A 21,367-nucleotide genomic window follows, 5' to 3' on the forward strand; every position below is an offset into this window, starting at 1 on the left:
CCTCTTGTCTGATGAAACCAAGATTGAACTCTTTGGCCTGAATGCCAAGCGTCACATCTGGAGGAAACCTGACACCATCATTACGGTGAAGCATCATGCTGTGGGGATATTTTTCAGCTGCAAGGACTGGGAGACTAGTCAGGATCGAGGCAAAGATGAACAGAGCAAAGTATAGAGAGATCGTTAATGAAAACCTGCTCCAGAGCTTTCAGGACCTCAGACTGGGTGAAGGTTCACCTTCCAACAACCCTAAGCACGCAGCCAAGACAAGGCAGGAGTGGCTTCGGGACAAATCTCTGGATGTCCTTGAGTGGCCCAGCCAGAGCCCGGATTTGAACCCGATCAAACATCTCTGGAGGGACCTGAATGTTTAAATTGTCACTTTACCTATCTTTATTGTGGCAAAATAGCAGATGTTTTGGTGTCAAGTGTCAATCATAGAGATAAATAGAGGACTCTAGATGGATATAATTCATTTCAGTATAGATATTGAGAGCTTCCACCATTTAAAAGTAGTCAACAGGGTGGAGATTCCAATGTGATGGCAGCCAATGATCAGAGAGCATTGTCTTCTTCTTAAAATTGTGTTAAGGTATTGTCTGAGATCGTGAGCCAAGATGAAGATTTCAACCAGGACATTGGTCCCAAGATCCAGACCCAGTGAGTTGAGACCATGACAAGTCTACAGACTGAATATATGTGGTCTCGAGAGGTCTCAAGACCAAGACCACAAGATCAACGGGCCCTTTCTTCAATTGTAAGAAACTTTAGTCGAGTAAACTCGACTAGAGTATAGCGCAGTACAGTAGAGCACAATGCAGTCCAGTAGAGCACAGTACAGTACTGCACAACAGAGTAGGGAACAGTACAGTACTGCACAATAGAGTAGGGAACAGTACAGTAGAGCACAGTACAGTAGAGTAGGGCAGTGGTTTTCAACCGTGTGCTGTGATATCTTTCCTAATCTTGATCATTTTTGTAACACTCACTTCTAAATGACCTGTGGAATGAACGTGGGATTTTGACTTGGGAGCACCTGTGCCACTCAGAGAATACATTAAATGGCACACATGGTTGCATCTGTATCGTTATGGAGCTGTTGCTGGAGCTGTTCCATTTGTATAATTTGAGGGGCGCGCATTACGAGCAAAGTCATTTGTATCCTTTTACATTGCCTGTGAGAACCATTAGCACAGGCAAGTCTGATGAGGCTTAGCAGTACCACAGCCTCTGCCAAGTAAACAAACGGAGCAAGGCTTTGTGTCTGTGGTGGCGCCTTTACAACGCAGAAAACCGCTCATATCTACATGTAGACTTTTCTGTTCAAAAGCAAAACCTATTTTACCTGTCTTTTTCTTCCATAAGAGATTTGCGAAACTCTCTTAAATGGCTATACACAACATAACCATCATACGTAAGGAACTATGAAAAAACTTGAAAGAAACCCTATTTAATCTATTAAATATTTTTGTCACAGAAAATGAATGATTTGCAGTATGGATCAAATGAGATGGAGGTCATTACCACTAAATACATTGTTAGGAAAAGTTTAGGTGTGCCACAGAATTTTTTATTCCATTGGAGTAGGGTACAGTACAGTAGAACACAGTACAGTAGAGTACAGTAAATTACAGTAGAGTACAGTACAGTAAAGTATAGCACATTATAGACGTCTATGTTTTGCCCAAATAGATGTCAATGTTTGGGTTCATAGAGGGTTGTAGCCCCCCTGCTGGCTATGCACCTCAATACTCTACACTTTTTTGTGAAGTGTGCACTTGTCCACTACCCATGTGGTGGTCCTCTGTATCTCAGTTAGTAGAGCATGGAGCATGCAACTTTAAAATGGAGATAGCCTCAATGGTGCTTCCCTTGCTGTCACAGAAGCCATAATAGCACGGATACAAAGAGGAGATTTCTATATATCTCTATTGTGTCAACTGTTTCTGTTGTAACCGTTTCGGTTGGGACCATTTTTAATTATTTTGGATTTGAAAGAATCCCCATACCTAGCATATGTCTGGTAATCTTTCATTTGGACAGATGTACATCCCAGCAAACATATATTTTAGTCCCAAAATTGTACTTGACATATTTCTTGATATATTAGATGTTCAGTAGTGACACTTCTTAAAAATACATGAAGGTTTACCAACTTGCTCACAAATTTTCTCCAAACTGTTTGCAGACAGACCAGTCACACATGGGTCAATGCTGGAGAGTAGTGCAATCCCATAACCTGGGGATATTTGTAGGGGTGTGGCTTAAGGCATATTAATGAACACAACTATGAATTCGATCGGTACTTTCAATGTAATAATTGAACAACTCAAGATGTTAAATTGAAATATTAGTGTTAAATAATTTTTAATCATTAATTGCTTTATTTTCAAACATGACATTTAGGAGTCAGGGTTTGGGACAGCCACCTCTCAATAGAAATACAGTAGGTGTAAATACAATGTCTTTACACTATATTAATTTAACAATATGTTTTTTATTGCCTTGGATTAAATTATAACATAGCATGATGTAAAAAAAAAAATCCTATGTTTGGAGACATAACTGTTTTCTTAAATAGTTGTTTTGGGGTGGGACTGCAATTTGCACCACTTCTGTACAATCACCCATATAGGGAACAGAGTGCCTTTTGGGACACAGACTGTACATACCTCCTGTTATCTATAGGGGGCGTCTCACTGAGAGGCCTCTACATCTGCATTGCACTACTTAGGCCTGGGTATGACTGTGGTGGGATGGTATCCAGGGACGGTATCCAGGGTTGTTCCAGTGTTTTGCCATGGCAACGTGGCCCGAGGGCCGCCAACTGTGTTTGCACTACACACAGCTGTGTGAGTTAGAGGAGGTTGGCGGTGGGCGCGGGGCCTAACGTCAACAACTCTACACAAACAGTCCCTTCTTCAACCAGAAAGAGAGAGAGAGCAGCACCTATATCTTCTGTACAGATTCTGCCAGAGCTGGGCCCTGACAGTAAATCTCAGTAAGACAAAAATAATGGTGTTCCAAAAAAGGTCCAGTCGCCAGGACCACAAATACAAATTCCATCTAGACACCGTTTCCCTAGAGCACACAAAAACGATACATACCTCGGTCTAAACATCAGCGCCACAGGTAACTTCCACAAAGCTGTGAACGAGCTGAGAAACAAGGCAAGAAGGGCCTTCTATGCCATCAAAAGGAACATAAAATTTGACATACCAATTAGGATCAGGTTAAAAATACTTGAATCAGTTATAGAACCCATTGCCCTTTATGGTCGTGAGGTCTGTGGTAAGCTCACCAACCAAGAACACCAAATTGAGACTCTGCATGCAGAATTCTGCAACAATATCCTCTGTGTACAACGTAAAACACCAAATAATGCATTCAGAGCAGAATTAGACCGATACCCGCTAATTATCAACATCCAGAAAAGAGCCATTAAATTCGACAACCACCTAAAAGGAAGCAATTCCCAAACATTCCATAACAAAGCCATCGCCTACAGAGAGATGAACCTGGAGAAGAGTCCCCTAAGCAAGCCGGTCCTGGGGCTCTGTTCACAAACACGGAGATGGCAGGTCTGATTTACCGAGTGGAAATTGAAGTTGACTCTTCGATCTTGGTTGGAGCCAGATCCAAAACACTCTGTGTCTCTATGCTTGTGATGACGTAGGCAGCTGGCAACCCATGGCCATGGCCATCTAACCAGGAGGGTATAGATAGGGAAGCCATAGTTAGTGAGGCCATTTGTGGCATCCATGAAGACCATGGCCTTACCACAGGCCATGACATATTTCCTAATTTATTTTGTCATCAATACAAGGACAAGGTGTTGTTTGTTGTGGATGTATTGTTGATTAAATACAGTTTCCTCTGTGTGTTTCCTAAAGATTTCCAAGACACTGATGGTATAATTTTTGTCCATTTGTTTTCTCTACATCATGTTTTTTCTGATGTTTTGTATGTCCCCTGGTGTCACAAAGGATTCTCTCTGGTTCCAGTCACTTTGCCCTTGTGCCTTGGCCTACTTCTGTGCAAGTACCAGAATCATTGACAGTGTTACACCAATATGCAGTCAGCTCTGTATTTCCTCCCTCAAGGTGGGTGGATCTGGCCGCAGTGTTGGTCTTGGGGATCTGAGGGATCATGACCATTGTGGATGTCATACAGCCTTCCATTAACAACCATGAAGTATGGCCTGGACTGCAGAGTGAAGGAGATACAGGCATTGCATCCCACTCTTCTGAAACTTTTTGAGCAGTTTCAGTACGCCCTCTTGTACACTTGAAAAGGAAATAGATACCAGACCTGGAAAGAAAGAAATGGCAACCAATACAGCTCAATAGTCCACAGCAAACAAAACAACAAAACAACAGTCTGCTGTCAGAGCTGTCAGTTATGCCTTTTATATCATAATGAGTACATGGACAAGGAGCCACGAGCCAACAGTAGATCATCACTCATACTCTGTAATGCTTTATGAATACATGCCCAGATTATCTTCTAATTGCATTTACTTTTACTTAATTGATACCGACGATTACAAAACCCTACATGTCCTGTCCAATTATTTTGGATAAACATGAAGAGTGGGTAGGGTAATGTATGCTGCGATAGCTAATGTTGTGGGGGGGTAGGGTCAATTTGTTTTATCATAGGTATGCTCCCACTAACCCCATCCTTTCTCTTTCTCTGTGTCTCCCCTGCCAGAGCGTCTGAGGCCTTAGGACCAACGGATGAGGATGTTACCGACCTCCTTTTGGATCTGCCTTCCTCTTTCTTTGCCGCCATCAGAATGCTAAACTACAATACCACCTAATACCTGATGCGCAGCCCTCATTTTGTGTTGGCAAACCCTATTCTTACATACTTCGATTTCTTTACGTTATGAAAAGCCAACTTACCATAACTGCTTGGTTAAGTGTTTCGAGTGCGTTACATTTCCCACAATTTGCCAAACCAATTGAGAAAATTGTAACAAATTTGTATTTGACCACATTCAGGCTAACGTTTTCATTTAATTTGTGTGTGGCGTGTTTCAGAAACTACCAGAAAGCCTTTGTTAATGTCCCCCAGGTGTTTCTTTAGGAATTATTTCTATCACATGGATCTTTACCTTTGTATCCCCTTTCACTGGGGTTTCGTCCAACACCATCTGCCTGATGAATTCTTCCATACTGGTATTGGCATCTGCCTGCAAAACAAAATAACATTACAATGTGATGTTCCACTGCAGCTACCCCACACACAAACCAGCTACCTGCATTACCCCTGGACCAAAACTAAACCTGACAACCTGCACCTCCCTACTCTCCTTGTGAAGTAAGGCCTTCATGAGGTGTCTGCCTTTGTCTGAGTGAGCGATTGTAACAGAAAGCGGTAGAACTGGCACAGAAGGTAAATGAATGTATATTTTTGTCATTGATATTAACAAACTGGGGAACACATAACTTATTTAACAACTCGTCTATGGAAATGTACCTTAACTTCACAAGTATTTACAACTGAAAAACTTGACTTGAGCCCTATGTTGTCAATGATGTGGATTCTAAACCATACAACCTTTAATCTTGCCATTACTTCAGAATATAGTTTTGTTATAACAGTATAACCAAAGACCGAAGGGGTATAGAATGACGTCTGAGGAGATGGCTGCCGTTTTACGGGCTCCTAACCGATTGTGTTATTCTGTGTGTTTTTTCCCGTTGTTTGTAACTTTTTTTGTACATATTTCTGCAACTGTCTCTTATGAACGAAACGAGCTTCTGGACATCAGTACAGCGATTACTCACTTCGGACTGGACACAGATTTTTTCTTTAATGAATTGGAGGCAAAATATTTACAGCTCCTCCAGGACCATGCCAAATCACCGTCATTCGCATGAAGAGGAGATGCCGATACAGAAGCCGCAGATCCGGATGCTTGGTGAGAATTTGTTGGCGGGTGGAAAATCGACCTTTACCATCCGCCCTACAGGTGAACGTGCAATCACTGGAGAAAGAACTGGATGAGCTCCGTTCGAGGCTATCCTACCAAGGGGACATTAAAAACTGTAATATCTTATGTTTCACCAAATTGTGGCTGAATGAGAACATGGATAATATCTGTGTCTATTTGTCATTATACACCGGGTGGGTCTGATTGGTATTCCAGCCGGTGTCTATTCCACAAGTTACCACCGGCTAAATCTATGACGTTAAAATGCCTATTTACTCTGTTCCATCTGACTGCGAAATCCACTGTCTCATTAGCTCAGCCAGACAAATTATAAACTTTATCTCCACTATAAAGAGCATCTAGACATTATCTCACATTTCTATTAGACTAACATTTCATTTTCAACAGCAGAGATGTGTATAAACCTTGCTGTCTCTCTCTCCGACATCTGGCTCTCCGACATTCGATATCCAGCTGTCCCATAGTAATGAACATGTTGGGATGAGACAGACAGGCAGGCAACGTTTCTCAGCCAGTCGAAAGCATGAATCAGCCGGCATCATTTTTATGGATATATGTATACAAAGAAATGTCAATTGAAAAAAGGTCAAATGAAATGAAGTGCAGCTAGTTTGCAGTCTTTCCAGCTACAGTTTGAAGTGATTGTGTTAGCTGTGTTGTTGGCTAGCTCCTCTGAACAACAGTGTGCTGACGAGAGAGTACATTTTCTATGCCAGCCGAAATTGCGCCTCATTAGCTCATTGTTATGGATGTATCCAAATAAATGTCACTAGAAAACAGCTTAAACAAATGCAAATACTGTTGTTGTGGTTGCACTGTTTGACGTGACTGTAAGTTAGTCATAGTCAACTAGCTAGCAAGCAAGGGATAAAAACGTTGCCAGCCAGTATAGCAATAGAACAATATGTCAATCATTATTTGAATATTTTGGCAACTTGTTGTATAAAACTGATAATGCCCTCGAAGCCGGTGTTAGACTTCATCTCGGGCCTAACAACACCATGCCAATATATCCTCCAAACACCGGCTTCTGGGGCATTATCACTTAAATATGACCGACCGGCTTGATTCGGTCTTATGTAGCAAAATTCTAAAATTATGTTTTTTACATTGGATAAAAGTAGAGACTGTCAACGGCTGTTAAAAGGAGCGGACCAAAGCGCAGCGTTTTCGTAGTTCCACATCTTTATTTAATAGTGAAACGTGATGCAATACATAAATACTTAAACTAACCAGAAAACAACAAACTGTGACGCAGAGAGGGAAAAAACACACTACTCAAAATATAGTCACCCACAAGGACATGTGGGACAAACATCAACTAAATATGGCCTCCAATGAGAGACAACAACAACCAGCTGCCTCTAATTGGAGGTCATGCCAAACAATGACCAAAATAGAAATACAAAAACTAGAACTGAACATAGACATACAAAAACAGATAAACACCCCCTGTCATGCCCTGACCACTCTACCATAGAAAATAACAACTTACTATGGTCAGGACGTGACAGTACCCCCCCCCCACCCCCAAAGGTGCGGACTCCGCACCTACAAAACAACAACAAAAAACACCCCAAACAATCCCCCCCAAACAAAAAAACCCAAAATAAAAACCCTAAACACAAAGGGAGGGTAGGGTGGGTGAATAATGTCTATGGCGGCGGCTCTGGTTACGGGCGTAGTACCCCCACCGCCCGCTGATCCCCCCGCTTCTGTTTGTCCGGAGGAACCAGACCATACATTTACATTTACATTTACGTCATTTAGCAGACTCTCTTATCCAGAGCGACTTACAAATTGGTGCATTCACCTTATGATATCCAGTGGAAGAACCACTTTACAATAGTGCACATCTGTATCTTTTTTTGGGGGGGGGGGGATGGTTAGAAGGATTACTTAATCCTATCCCAGGTATTCCTTAAAGAGGTGGGGTTTCAGGTGTCTCCGGAAGGTGGTGATTGACTCCGCTGTCCTGGCGTCGTGAGGGAGCTTGTTCCACCATTGGGGTGCCAGAGCAGCGAACAGTTTTGACTGGGCTGAGCGGGAACTGTGCTTCCGCAGAGGTAGGGAGGCGAGCAGGCCAGAGGTGGATGAACGCAGTGCCCTTCTTTGGGTGTAGGGACTAATCAGAGCCTGAAGGTACGGAGGTGCCGTTCCCCTCACAGCTCCGTAGGCAAGCACCATGGTCTTGTAGCAGAGGATCATCATCGGAGGCTTCGGACTGCCAACCACCGCTGAAGACTCTGTGCTAAAAGCCGCCGCGGAAGAGTCTGGGTTGCAGACCACCGCTGAGGGCTCTGGGTTGCAGACCACCGCTGAGGGCTCTGGGTTGCAGACCACCGCTGAAGGCTCCGGGCTGAGGGGCGTTGCAGAAGGCCGAGTGCTCACAGCAGGCACTGGCTGTACCGGGTTATGGAGGCGCACTGGAAGGCGAGTGCGGAGAGCAGGAACAGGACGTACTGGATTGGGCAGGCGCACTGGAGGCCTGATGCATGGGACTGGCATAGGAGGTGCCAGACTAGTAACACGCACCTCAGGGCGAGTGCGGGGGAGCTCCATGCCACGCTGCTTGGTCCTTGGTTGGTGGGTGATTCTGTCAACGGCTGTTGGAAGGAGCGGACCAAAGCGCAGCGTTTTCGTAGTTCCACATCTTTATTTAATAGTGAAACGTGATGCAATACATAAATACTTAAACTAACCAGAAAACAACAAACCGTGACGCAGAGAGGGAAAAAACACACTACTCAAAATATAATCACCCACAAGGACATGTGGGACAAACATCAACTAAATATGGCCTCCAATGAGAGACAACGACAACCAGCTGTCTCTAATTGGAGGTCATGCCAAACAACGACCAACATAGAAATACAAAAACTAGAACTGAACATAGACATACAAAAACAGATAAACACCACCTGTCACGCCCTGACCACTCTACCATAGAAAATAACAACTTACTATGGTCAGGAGGTGACAGAGACTCAGAGCTAGAAAATGTTATATTATACACTACAGTCGAGGAAAAATGGGAAAGTAATTCTTATTTGAAAGTTGATAAACTTGTAACTGCACTTTTGAGAAAATGGCCCTTGAATATATTGGTACACCAGCTGGAGATCTCTTGTTTGTCTACACCCATTCAGCATCGTTCACACCCTCTTAAGCTTTAGCCCCAACCAGCTCTTAATGATTCACATGTGAGACCATGTACTAAACAACCAATGCTTTCAAACTAAAGGCTGGTTTATAAAGGTGTGTTCGGAAATTCAATCTGGAGTGCCAGAGTGTGCTCAGAGTGAGCTCTGGGCGTTCTTAAACTTGCGTTGTCAGATTGTCCGTTCGTAAATTCAGAGCGTTTCGCTCTCAGAGCGTTCTGAGCACACACTGGACACTCTGGCAAAGGAGTAGGGTTAATCCGAGCATTCTGACCTCACAACAGCAGTCAAGCACTCAAGCTAACTTGCTAACGTTGGGTAGCTTGCTAGTTACTTCCAGACACAAATGAGAGAACACCTCACTCTGACCATTTTATTCACCCTAGCAGAGCAGGTTAGGCTGTTTTCATGTTATCGAGAGCGTTGGTAACTGCAATTGTGCTGCTGGCAACAATTTATGACACTTTTTTGCCGTTTACTGACACCAGCCCTATTCGACGGTTGTTTAGCATTTGTAAATTTTGTCAGTTATTCTGCGCTCTGTCACATTATCAAGAAGGAGGCCCTGGGTCTCAACCCCTCCCTGTGCAACTGGGTCCTGGACTTTCTGACAGGCCGCCCACAGGGGGTGAAGGTAGGAAACAACATCTCCACTTCACTGACCCTCAACACTGGGACCCCAGAAGGGTGTGTGCTCAGCCCTCTCCTGTACTCCCTGTTCACCCATGACTGCATGGCCATGCACGCCTCCAACTCAATCATCAAGTTTTCAGACAACACAACAGTAGTGGGCTTGATCACCAACAACAACGAGACAGCCTACAGGGAGGAGGTGAGGGCACTCGGAGTGTGGTGTCAGGAAAACAACCTCTCACTCAACGTCAACATAACAAAGGAGATGATTGTGGCCTTCAGGAAACAGCAGAGGGAGCACCCCCCTATCGACATCGAAGGGACAGCAGTGGAGAAGGTGGAAAGTTTTAAGTTCCTGGGCGTACACATCACAGACAAACTGAAATGGTCCACCCACACAGACAGTGTGGTGAAGGCGGCGCAACAGGGCCTCTTCAACCTCAGAAAACTGAAGAAATGTGGCTTGTCACCCAAAACCCTGACAAACTTTTACAGATGCACAATCGAGAGCATCCTGTCGGGCTGTATCACAGACTGGTATGGCAACTGCACCGCCCTCAACCGCAAGGCTCTCCAGAGGGTGGTGCGGTCTGCACAACACATCACCGGGGGCAAACTACTTGCCCTCCATGACATCTACAGCACCCGATGTCACAGGAAGGCCAAAAAGATCCTCAAGGACCACCCGAGCCACTGCCTGTTCACCCCGCTATCATCCAGAAGGCGAGGTCAGTACAGGTGCATCAAAGCTGTTACTGAGAGATTGAGAAACAGCTTCTATTGCAAGGCCATCAGACTGCTAAACAGCAATCACTAACTCAGAGAGGCTGGTGCCCACATTGAGACCCAATCACTGGACACTAATAAATGGATCACTAGTCCCTTTAAACAATGCCACTCTAAATAATGGCACTTTAATAATGTCTACATATCTTACATTACTCATCTCACATGTATATACTGTATTTTATATCATCTACTGCACCTTGCCTATGCCGCTCGGCCATTGCTCATCCATATATTTATAGTACATATTCTCATTCACCTCTTTAGATTTGTGTGTATTAGGTAGTAATTGGGGAATTATTAGATTACTTGTTAGATATTACTGCACTGTTGAAACTAGAAGCATTTCGCTACACTTGCATTAACATCTGCTAACCATGTGTATGTGACCAATAAAATGTAATTTGATGTTAAAGACTATTATGCACACAAAGGGAGTTCATGCAAATTATGTGACTTGTTAAGCTAATCTTTACTCCTGAACTTATTTAGGCTTGCCATAAAAAAGGGGTTGAATACTTATTGACTGACGACATTTCAGATTTTCACTTTTAATCAATTAGCAAAAGTTTCAAAAAACATCATTCCACTTTGACATATGGGGTATTGTGTGTAGGCCAGTGAATTTAATCAATTTTAAATTCGGGCTGTAACACACACACCAATTGGAAAAAGTCAAGGGGTCTGAATACTTTCTGAAGGCACCGTATATACTAGACACGTATGTGTCTAGTATATACAGCAGAAAGGCACATTTGTCCATGTAATGTAGCTAGAAACTTTGTAAAGTTGCCTAAACATTGTGGTAACTTTTTTTTTTCTCCAACCAATGTACCTAAGATAGCCAAAATCATTCCGTTGTCAGCATTGTTTTTAAGATAGTTTAATCACTATTTCTGCTGGAAAGCAACTATAGACAAAGATTGGAAAGCTGCCGCGGTCATCCCCCTCTTCAAAGGGGGAGACACTCTAGACCCAAACTGTTATAGACCTATATCCATCCTGTCCTGCCTTTCTAAAATCTTTGAAAGTCAAGTTAATAAATAGATCACCGAACATTTCGAATCCCACCGTACCTTCTCCACTATGCAATCTGGTTTCCGAGCTGGTCATGGGTGCACCTCAGCCACGCTCAAGGTCCTAAACAATATCATATCAATATCGATAAAAGACAGTACTGTGCAGCCATCTCCATCGACCTGGCCAAGGCTTTCGACTCTGTCAATCCCCGCATTCTTATTTGCGAATCAATAGCCTTGGCTTCTCAAATGACTGCCTCGCCTGGTTCACCAACTACTTCTCAGACAGAGTTCAGTGTGTCAAATCGGAGGGCCTGTTGTCCAGACCTCTGGCAGTCTATGGGGGTGCCACAGGGTTCAATTCTCGGGCCGACTCTTTTCTCTGTATATATCAATGATGTCGCTCTTGCTGCTGGTGATTCTCTGATCCACTTCTACGCAGACAACACCATTCTGTATACATCTGGCCCTTCTTTGGACACTGTGTTAACAAACCTCCAAACAAACTTTAACACCATGCAACACTCCTTCTGTGGCCTCCAACTGCTTTTAAATGCTAGTAAAACTAAGTACATGATCTTCAACCGATTAATGCCCGCACCCTCCCGCCCGACTAGCATGACTACTAGAATATGTGGACAACTACAAATACATAGGTGTCTGGTTAGATTGTAAACTGTCCTTCCAGACTCACATTAAGCATCTCCAATCCAAAATTAAATCTAGAATCGGCTTCCTATTTCGCAACAAAGCCTCCTTCACTCATGCCGCCAAACATACCCATATCCTACCGATCCTTGACTTCGGCAATGTCATTTACAAAATAGCCCCCAACACTCTACTCAGCAAACTGGATGTAGTCTATCACAGTGCCATCCATTTTATCACCAAAGCCCCATATACTACCCACCACTGCGACCTGTATGCACTCGTTGGCTGGCCCTCACTACATATCCGTCTCCAAACCCACTGGGTCCAGGTCATCTATAAGTCTTTGCTAGGTAAAACCTTGCCTTATCTCAGCTCACTGGTCACCATAGCAACACCCACCCGTAGCACGCGCTCCAGCAGATATATTGCACTGGTCATCCCCAAAGCCAACACTTCCTTTGGCTGTCTTTCCTTCCAGTTCTCTGCTGCCAATGACTGGAACGAATTGCAAACATCGCTGAAGCTGGAGTCTTATATCTCCCTCTCTAACTTTAAGCATCAGCTGTCAGAGAAGCTTACCGATCACTGTACCTGTACACAGCCAATCTGTAAATAGCACACCTGACTACCTCATCCCCATATTATTACTTACTTTGCACACCAGTATCTCTGCTTGCACATCATCATCTGCACATTTTAATGATACGTTTTAATTATTTATCGCCTCTATGGCCTATTTATTGCCTACCTCCCTACTCTTCTACATTTGCAAACACTGTACATAGATTTTTCAATTGTTATTTTCTTTCGTGTTATTGACTGTATGTTTGTTTATGTGTAACTCTGTGTTGTTCTTGTCGCACTGCTTTGCTTTATTTGGCCAGATCACAGTTGTAAATGAGAACTTGTTCTCAACTGGCCTACCTGGTTAAATAAAGGTGGGAAAAAAAGACAGACATGAGAAGTTTGCAAGCTAGCTGATGGCCAATCACGTCAATTTAGCTTTCAGTAGATAAACGAGCTCGCTAGTTAGTTATTTCAAAAAATTGTTTGATGTGGTGAAGACAGTAGTCAGACAGACAACTTTACCAGGACAAGCTAGCTTAGACTCAAAATATAGGCCGATGTCAAGATCTTTCCAACAGCTTCATGTTTGATGACACAAGCTAAATTACACGTTGTTTGCTTAGATACCTTCAAGTATCTGAAATTACATGATGTTAACTGAATATAAAAAGCATGTAGTTACTTTCTGGAACTGATGATACAGCTAACTGTGCACAATTGTTTTGCATGGAATAATCAGAAATAAGTCTTTCTGATGGTGCACCTCAAGAGGATCATATTACAACCAAATAATAAAAACTTTTTTTGGCAATCCCTTGAAATCCGCAAATAGTTTTCAATGGTTTTAACAAGCTGGTGGTCTCCCTGACCCCCAGCAGGCAAATCGAATGTCTGCATCTTCTAGCAATGTTAAATGAGAACAACAATACACACCTACATCGATGGTGTTGTGTCTGGACTATCATTAAATGTGAAGACTTCTTTATATCAAATTAGTTCTCTAGGTTTAAATATTACGTGATTAAACTAATCATGTAAACATTAGATAACTGTGAAGTCGTTGCACCACGGAAAATGTTGAGATTTACAGAGTTATAATTTTCCGAATAAACTCTTCAGATATTTTAATATCTGATCAATTACAGTCTTCTATTAATGAATTATTATTACCTCGTCAGTTCTCATTACTGAACGTCGCAAACCCTAGCCTAAATCATGAATCAGCCATATACAAATTGGCTTAATTATTTATTTACTAACTAACTAAATAACACACGGAATTATATAACAAACAAACATTAGATATTTGGGTTACTACATGATACAAAGAAAAAGTCCCTTGCGGACGAAGCCGATATGACGGCTTGGTAGACAAAGGAAAGGGGTGGTGACTGAGAAAGAGCGGGAAAGACAATATGGATTCACTACACACAGTTGATAATTATATTCATTGAATTGCTAATCCTTTGCACATGAACGGCCGCTCATTCGAGAATAATTGCAATGCATATTTTACACCCATATGTCATTGTTGTCTTCTCTGTTGGAATTGCCTGTCCGTCTGCTGGAGAGTCAGTTCATCAGAGAGTCTCTGGTTAACTTCCCCAGAAGTCACAATGTCCTCCGCGGCTCTGGATAGTGTCTGTTGTAATGGTTACGTCAGGCGTACCATGTTCTTAGAGTTCATGCTTCGGCGGTTGTCTGTATTCTCGTCCTAGGTTTATGTATTTCTAGCTGCAGACTAGTAATTCTACGTCTAGGATTTGCTCTTATTCTGTAGTGATCAATAGTCTCAGAGTTTGACCATTTCCAGCCGTGTAGCCAAAACTACAGCTGTATGGCCTCCGTTGCCTATAGAACTCGAGCCATTCCATCGTGGGGACTCTGTCCCGGCGTTCTCTGACTTAATGTATATTTTGTAGGAAGTGGGTTTTATACTCTGTGGAAGAAGGGCTGGTTCTATGATGCCTAATGTGATGTCTGGGCTCACGGGGGTGTGGCCACTGACTAGTTCATCTTTATATGAAAATCCATACTCTCATTTAGAAGGTTAAAATCACATTACATTTTTTCACAAATAGTTTCATGTTTAATCACATATGTTTCACAATATTTAGATGTAAACCTGACAGCTCGAAAATGTACACTTTAAGAGATACAGTTGTGTGTTTCCTGTCCTTCATGAGATCACCAAATGAAACACACTCGTCAATACTGTCCCTTAAGAATCCACGGACCATTCCCACATTCTCAAAAGTAGAAACATTGAATAATTAAACAAACTTTTGATGTCCAAGGGTCTCTCTGTGTTCCACAGTTTACATTCCAAACTCGAAAACTACAGAGCATAGGGGCAGCATATTTTATAACCGGCCATAAAACAGTCGACTTCCCGCTCTCCCCCTCTATGAGAGACAGCACGCTGTAGAGAGGACCCCCCTATAAACTGATCCTTCAGATTGTCACAGGAGAGTTATGACAACGGTATCCATATTAGGACAGGCTTAGTTGGTGAGCCTGAGGCAACTCCTGCTGAGGCTGTCCAAATATGGACAACGTATACATCATATTAATATCAGCAGAAAGGCACAAAATAGCTTAGCAGCAAAGTGCACTTGGCCCGGGCTGGACTCTCCAACCAGAGCCAGGCCATAGGTGTGGAAGTGTCTCTCTGGACTGTTGACAGCACCACAGTGCGTGTGTGTATGCGTGTGCGTGTGTGCGTGCATACTTGCCTGCCTGTGTGTGTTTGAAAGAGAGAGACTGTGTGTTTGTGTGTGTGCGCGTGTGTCTGGGCTGGTGACAGCAGTGTGATGGAGCAACGGTGCCGGGGGAAGAGAGAAAGAACAACATACCACTGAAAGACTCCATCTAACTGCCACATTTAACTGCCTGAGATTGCACAGAGCATTGGGCTAGTGTTCTGTGTGTGTGTGTGTGTGTGTGTGTGTGTGTGTGTGTGTGTGTGTGTGTGTGTGTGTGTGTGTGTGTGTGTGTGTGTGTGCGTGTGTGTGTGTGTGTGTGTGTGGGGGGGGCATGTGCTTAACCGTATACCCGTGTGTGTCCATGCATGTGTATAGATGGCTGTGACCATTCTTGGAACCAGTATATCTCCAGTACCTGGTTGGAGGAATGTGGAACCAGTGTGTCCAGCGAGCCCAAAGCTCAGGGCCCATCATCCCACACTGGTGTCAGACAGCCCCCCGTACTTTCAGTGGCCATTTTTCCAGGCCGGCACCCCGCACCACTTCAAACAGGCAGCCCAGCCATCACACATTCCACACCAACAAGACATCACTTTGAACCGTAGCGCCACACACCGTTCCACCATGCCGGGAAGTCAATAGCGACATAATCGGAGCGCCGTCGCTCAAACCACCTCTAGTTACCTCCTTTCTGAGTTTGAGACTGATCTTCTTACAACAAGCTCTCAGAGTTGCACTGCAGAATTAGATATTTATCCAAGTTCCTCCAAACATCAAGTTTCAAAATTAAGGGTTAAGGTTAAGGGTTAAGATTTTGGATAGGGTTAAAACATTGTTTAAGCATTCATTCCAAATGGCGTAAATACACATGTACACACACACACACACACACTCATGTACACAAGCACACACGCATACACACACATGAAGCTTTGAGGAGCTAAAGTGTGAAGCAGTGTTAGACAAACAGTAGCTCTGTCTCCAAGGTAACACTGACACACACACACCTCTGCAGTTATACCCAGGGCCCCCTGTATTATGGGTGGACTGTGAGTGGGAAGGGGACCCTTGTTATGGGTAAACAGTTGCCATGTGTGCATTCCTCACCAACAGACACTCCCATATGCAGTCACACACATGTAAATGCATGCACAGATGTACACACGCATACTCACACACACATGCGTGTGAGCACACACACCCACACACACACACAAAAAAAGCATACAAAATAGCTACACGTTTAGCCAACCAGCAAAGTCAAATACACATGCATTCACAAACTATCCAGCTCTTCAAAAACGCTGGTACCTTTCACACTTTGTCACTAAAATCTCCAACATGGCTCGAAAAGAATACAATGCCAACATTCTCACTCTGAGACTCTCTCCTCCTCCCTCTCTCTGTCCCTCTCTCTCACTTTATCCCTCTCTCTCACCTTCTTCCTCTCTCCCTCTGACCATCTCACATATATTTCGCTGAAACTCCCTTTTTCATTTCTCTGTGTATTGACATGAAGGAAGGTATATGTCTATTCTCGGGGGCTGTGGGTGGATGGGGAGGTTGTTGCTCCTCAAACAGACTGACAGACATGATTTCTGGGAAGGGGTGGATTTTTGGAGCATAGGTGCACATTCCCATAGAATTACATATACAGGTATAGTTTAGCCCTGGCTCTGTTCCAATGTCCACACGAGAATACCGTTAAGAATGAAGCAATGTATTGGCCATGCGTTCTAAATGGTGTATCAGTGTGGATATTGCCTGAGTGCATGAATGTGTGACTTTTTCCTCAGTGAGTTTATGTGCGTGTCTGTCTTCATGAGTGCATGCATTGGTGTATGCTTGTGTCTGTGCGTTTGTGTGTACGTGTGTGTGTGTACGTGTGTCTGTGTACCCGCACAGTCTGTCACTTGTGTCCCTGCAGAGACCTCGCCTGATGATTGTCATAGACCTGACAAAATCTCCAGGGAGACTTTCTCCTGATTCTGCACAAACACTCTCCAAACCCACAGGTGTTAAATAGCCCACCTCACCCAACCCAGTGCTGAGTCTGTCCAACAGTACTGTCTTCCAGAAACACATCATTCTTCAGCAACATGGATGGCTTCTGCAACCAGGTCAATGGTTTAGTCTCAAATGGCACCCTATTCCCTATATAGTGCACTACTGTACTTTTGACCAGGGCCTATAGGGTTCTGGTCGAATGTAGTGCACTATATAGGGGAAATTATTTTTATATTAGCTACAGGTAACTGCCAAAATAATGGAAATGAGGAATACAAAGTATATTGAAAGCAGGTGCTTCCACAAAGGTGTGGTTCGTGAGTTAATATTTAAGCAACTAACATCCCATCATGCTTAGTGTCAGGTATAAAAATGCTGGGCAGGCCATTATTTTGGCTACCATGGCTATGCCTCTATAGAATGACAATGCCCCCATCCACAGGGCATGAGTGGTCACTGAATGATTTGAGCATGAAAATGATGCAAACCATTTGCCTTGGCTCTCTCAGTCACTAAATCTCAACCCAGTTGAACACTTATGGGAGATTCTGGAGCACCACCTGAGACATCGTTATCCACCATCATCAACAAAACACCAAATGCATCCCGACAATAGAGTTCCAGATACTTGTAGAATCTATGCCAAGGTGCATTGAATCTGTTCTAGCTCGTGTTGGCCTAATGCTCTATTAAGACACTTATTTATTTGGGCAGTTACCTGTACATTGCTATAGGCAAGCTCAATCAAGTCCAGATAAAGTATTTGAAACGATTTCAAATACATCATAAAGTACGCATTGTGGACTGATCCGTTCCCAGCCAGTGAAACTGGGCAAAACTGCTTGAAATTACATCATGGGGTTAGGCTAAGTCAATTGGCTCACCTCACCTCACCTCCTGGACAGGTCAAATGGTGCTGCGTGCTCATAACACCCAATGGACTTAGATAACGACAGTCTAAACACCAGCAAAGTTGACATTCTGCAGATTTCAAACTGGTGCCTTGCTGGCACTGACATCACACCGATGTTCTCAAACACTCCATGCCTGTACCCTCTTTATGAGCTAACAAAGGTTATAGGTCAAATGACCCCGCTTCAACCGAGCACGTCTAACCTTGCACATGTGGTCAGCATGTCTCCTAGGTTATGGGTTCCGGTAATGGCGCCAGACCACTCGGTAACATAATTCGAGACCCTCTGCTGTTTTCGTCCCTCTGTCAACATGTACCTGTCTCCATGGTAACCAGCACCTAGTAAAGACTAACGGGTAGAGACCACCCCCACCCAAACCCAGGGGTTGAAGTTCTCTGTCACTGCGACGGATTTCCGTCCTATGGATTCTAGAGAGGTCGTTTTTGAGATGAGTGTAGATTTCCTCTGTTTCGCTGTGTGCACTGAACTGACATGCGTGACTGTTTGTCATACTCCAATGTTCAGATGAAGGGAATTTAACAATCTATAATGCTCACCACCGTAGCGTTCAACTCAAACAGTGGTGTGTTGCCTACTGTAGCTGCTGAAGTAATTCAAACCTATACTTTATAACTCAGGATGTGATATTTTGACCATGTACTGTTGTTATTAAAACAAAATCAGACAACCTTTTAATACAATAGTATACCTATTTACCTAGTCAGCTTCTTGCTGTGTGTTCTATGAGAGATAAATATTCCTCTCGAGGCACATTCAAGTTGTGAGAGCCATAGGGATTCACAATTCATCATTATTCACAATTCATTCAGGATTATCTGCAATCTTGGTAGCATCCACATTAATGTAGAAGTGTTTAGAAACATATTTTGAATCCAAAATGACACCATACATTATTTACCATTCATTGATATTGGGCACAAACTAACCTGAAACACAACCAAAACGCATTGCAAATGCATCCAACAAGTGTGTAGAGTCAGAAGTTTGATGTAGTTTTTGCGTGTTAGGAATATGGGACCAAATACTAAACTTTTGACTACTGTATTTATAACAATCTTTAGAGATGTCAATAATTTTGACCACTACCTTCTTCTGAAAAAAATGATATTACTTGTTGTGGTGGCAGGTAGCCTAGTGGTTAGAGCGTTGGGCCAGTACCCAAAAGGTTGCTAGATCAAATCCCAGAGCTGACAAGGTAAAAATATGTTGTTCTGCCTTTGTAGGCTGTCATTGTAAATAAATAAAAATTCATAACTGGCTTGCCTAGTTAAATAAATTAACAAAGTCTCTTACTCTGAACAATTGTATTAGTATAATTTTCTTTTAGCATACAATATAGCTCAGTATTTGAATGATCAATTTTATACAGTAATTATTGCTAATCTTTATCAAGGATGTAAATCATTTCCAACCCCACTAGGCTATGTGCATGGTCAAATATGTTCAAATAATTGTATCATCATTTTTACCAATGTGTTATAGGGGTCATTTCTGGAAGTGAAAATTATATTTTAGATGCTGACAGCAGAATTATTATTTTTTCATTCATTTTGGAGTAGAATGTCCTTTTTAAAAAGTCACCACACCTGAGTTTCCCTAGACCCCATGTGGACTTGAATTGGTCAAACTCAGTTTAACACATGCAGGCTACAAAATGATCCTCTTTCCCTAAAAAGCATGATGGTCATTACTTTTTTTTACATGAAAGGTGGGGTTGACTTGGCCACCCAGACAATCAATCAGAGATCGACTTCAGTTTCAGTAATGGCTTTGTTTTATTGCCCAAACCCCTCTGACAAAAACGACAAAAACAGCAACAGCAGAATTTGCCTGCTGACAAACCAAAACTATCCCAGAAGATTCCTGTGACATTCTTACTGTCATTCAACGTGTTGGATAAGTTGTGCAAGTTCAAAGGGAGGGAGAGAGAGCTAGAGAGAGAGAGTGGGAGAGATGGGAAGAAGCGTTGGAGATACACATCTCAAACGCCAGCAGATGATAGTCTACTCTACTTCTCATTAATTGTATGAGAAAATGTAATGTTGTGACTTTTGACTACTACAAACCTACCAAATCTATATAATGTGATTGTCTGCATAAGGATTCTACCACCTTGGCAAATTACACGTTCCTTTTAAATGTCTAGACTTTATTTAACCCTCTAAATCTAAGCCCTGTCTAAGCCGGGGGAGGGATGGTGGGGGGTTCTAACCTAACATATGGATTTTTTTTTTAAATTATCATACCAAGGATTATTTAGCTATTTTATTTTGAATTATAAGACCCCTTAAGATATCAAAAAAATATGTACAAAAAGTATTGGATAAAACACTGAATTTGGCCTCCCGAGTGGCGCAGCGGTCTAAGGTACTGCATCGCACTACAGATCCGGGTGCGATCCCAGGCTGTGTCACAGCCGGCCGCGACCCGGAGACCCATGAAGCGGCGCACAATTGGCCCAGCGTTGTCCGGGTTAGGGAATGGTTTGGCCGGCCGGGATTTCCTTGTCCCATCGCGCTCTAGCGACTCCTTGTGGCGGATCGGGCACATGCACGCTGACTTCAGTCGGCAGTTGTACGGTGCGTCCTACGACACATTGGTGCAGCTGGCTTCAGGTTAAGGGAGCAATGTGTCAAGAGGCAGTGCGGCTTGGCAGGGTTGTGTTTCGGAGGACGCATGGCTCTCGACCTTCGCCTCTCCCGAGTCCGTATGGGAGTTGCAACGATGGGACAAGACTGTAACTACCAATTGGATATCATGAAATTGGGGAGAAAAAAGGGGTAGAAACTAAAAATAATAATAAGATAATAATAACATTGAATTTGGCATTACAGCTATTAGCTAATAGGAACCCATTGAAAAACAGATTTACCACATGGAACAACAAATAGACAAAAAAAATCTAAAGGAATTTGTTCTATATTCTGTTCTATAATCTGTT

General features: G+C 43.1%; 1 long non-coding RNA gene across 1 annotated transcript in view; it reads right to left on the bottom strand.

The window, feature by feature from the left end:
• Window positions 1-3,543: 3,543 nt before the first annotated feature.
• LOC115179756 (uncharacterized) overlaps window positions 3,544-21,367 on the bottom strand; it is a 34,486-nt gene continuing 16,662 nt past the window's right edge. The window contains exons 3-4 of the long non-coding RNA XR_003872991.1: window positions 5,120-5,197; window positions 3,544-4,311 (exon numbers count right to left, since the gene is read on the bottom strand). This is a non-coding gene — a long non-coding RNA (uncharacterized LOC115179756). The remainder of the gene's footprint in view (window positions 4,312-5,119; window positions 5,198-21,367) is intronic.

Source organism: Salmo trutta, chromosome 39 (genome assembly GCF_901001165.1).
Source record: "Salmo trutta chromosome 39, fSalTru1.1, whole genome shotgun sequence".
In the NCBI taxonomy this organism is placed as follows: domain Eukaryota; kingdom Metazoa; phylum Chordata; class Actinopteri; order Salmoniformes; family Salmonidae; genus Salmo; species Salmo trutta.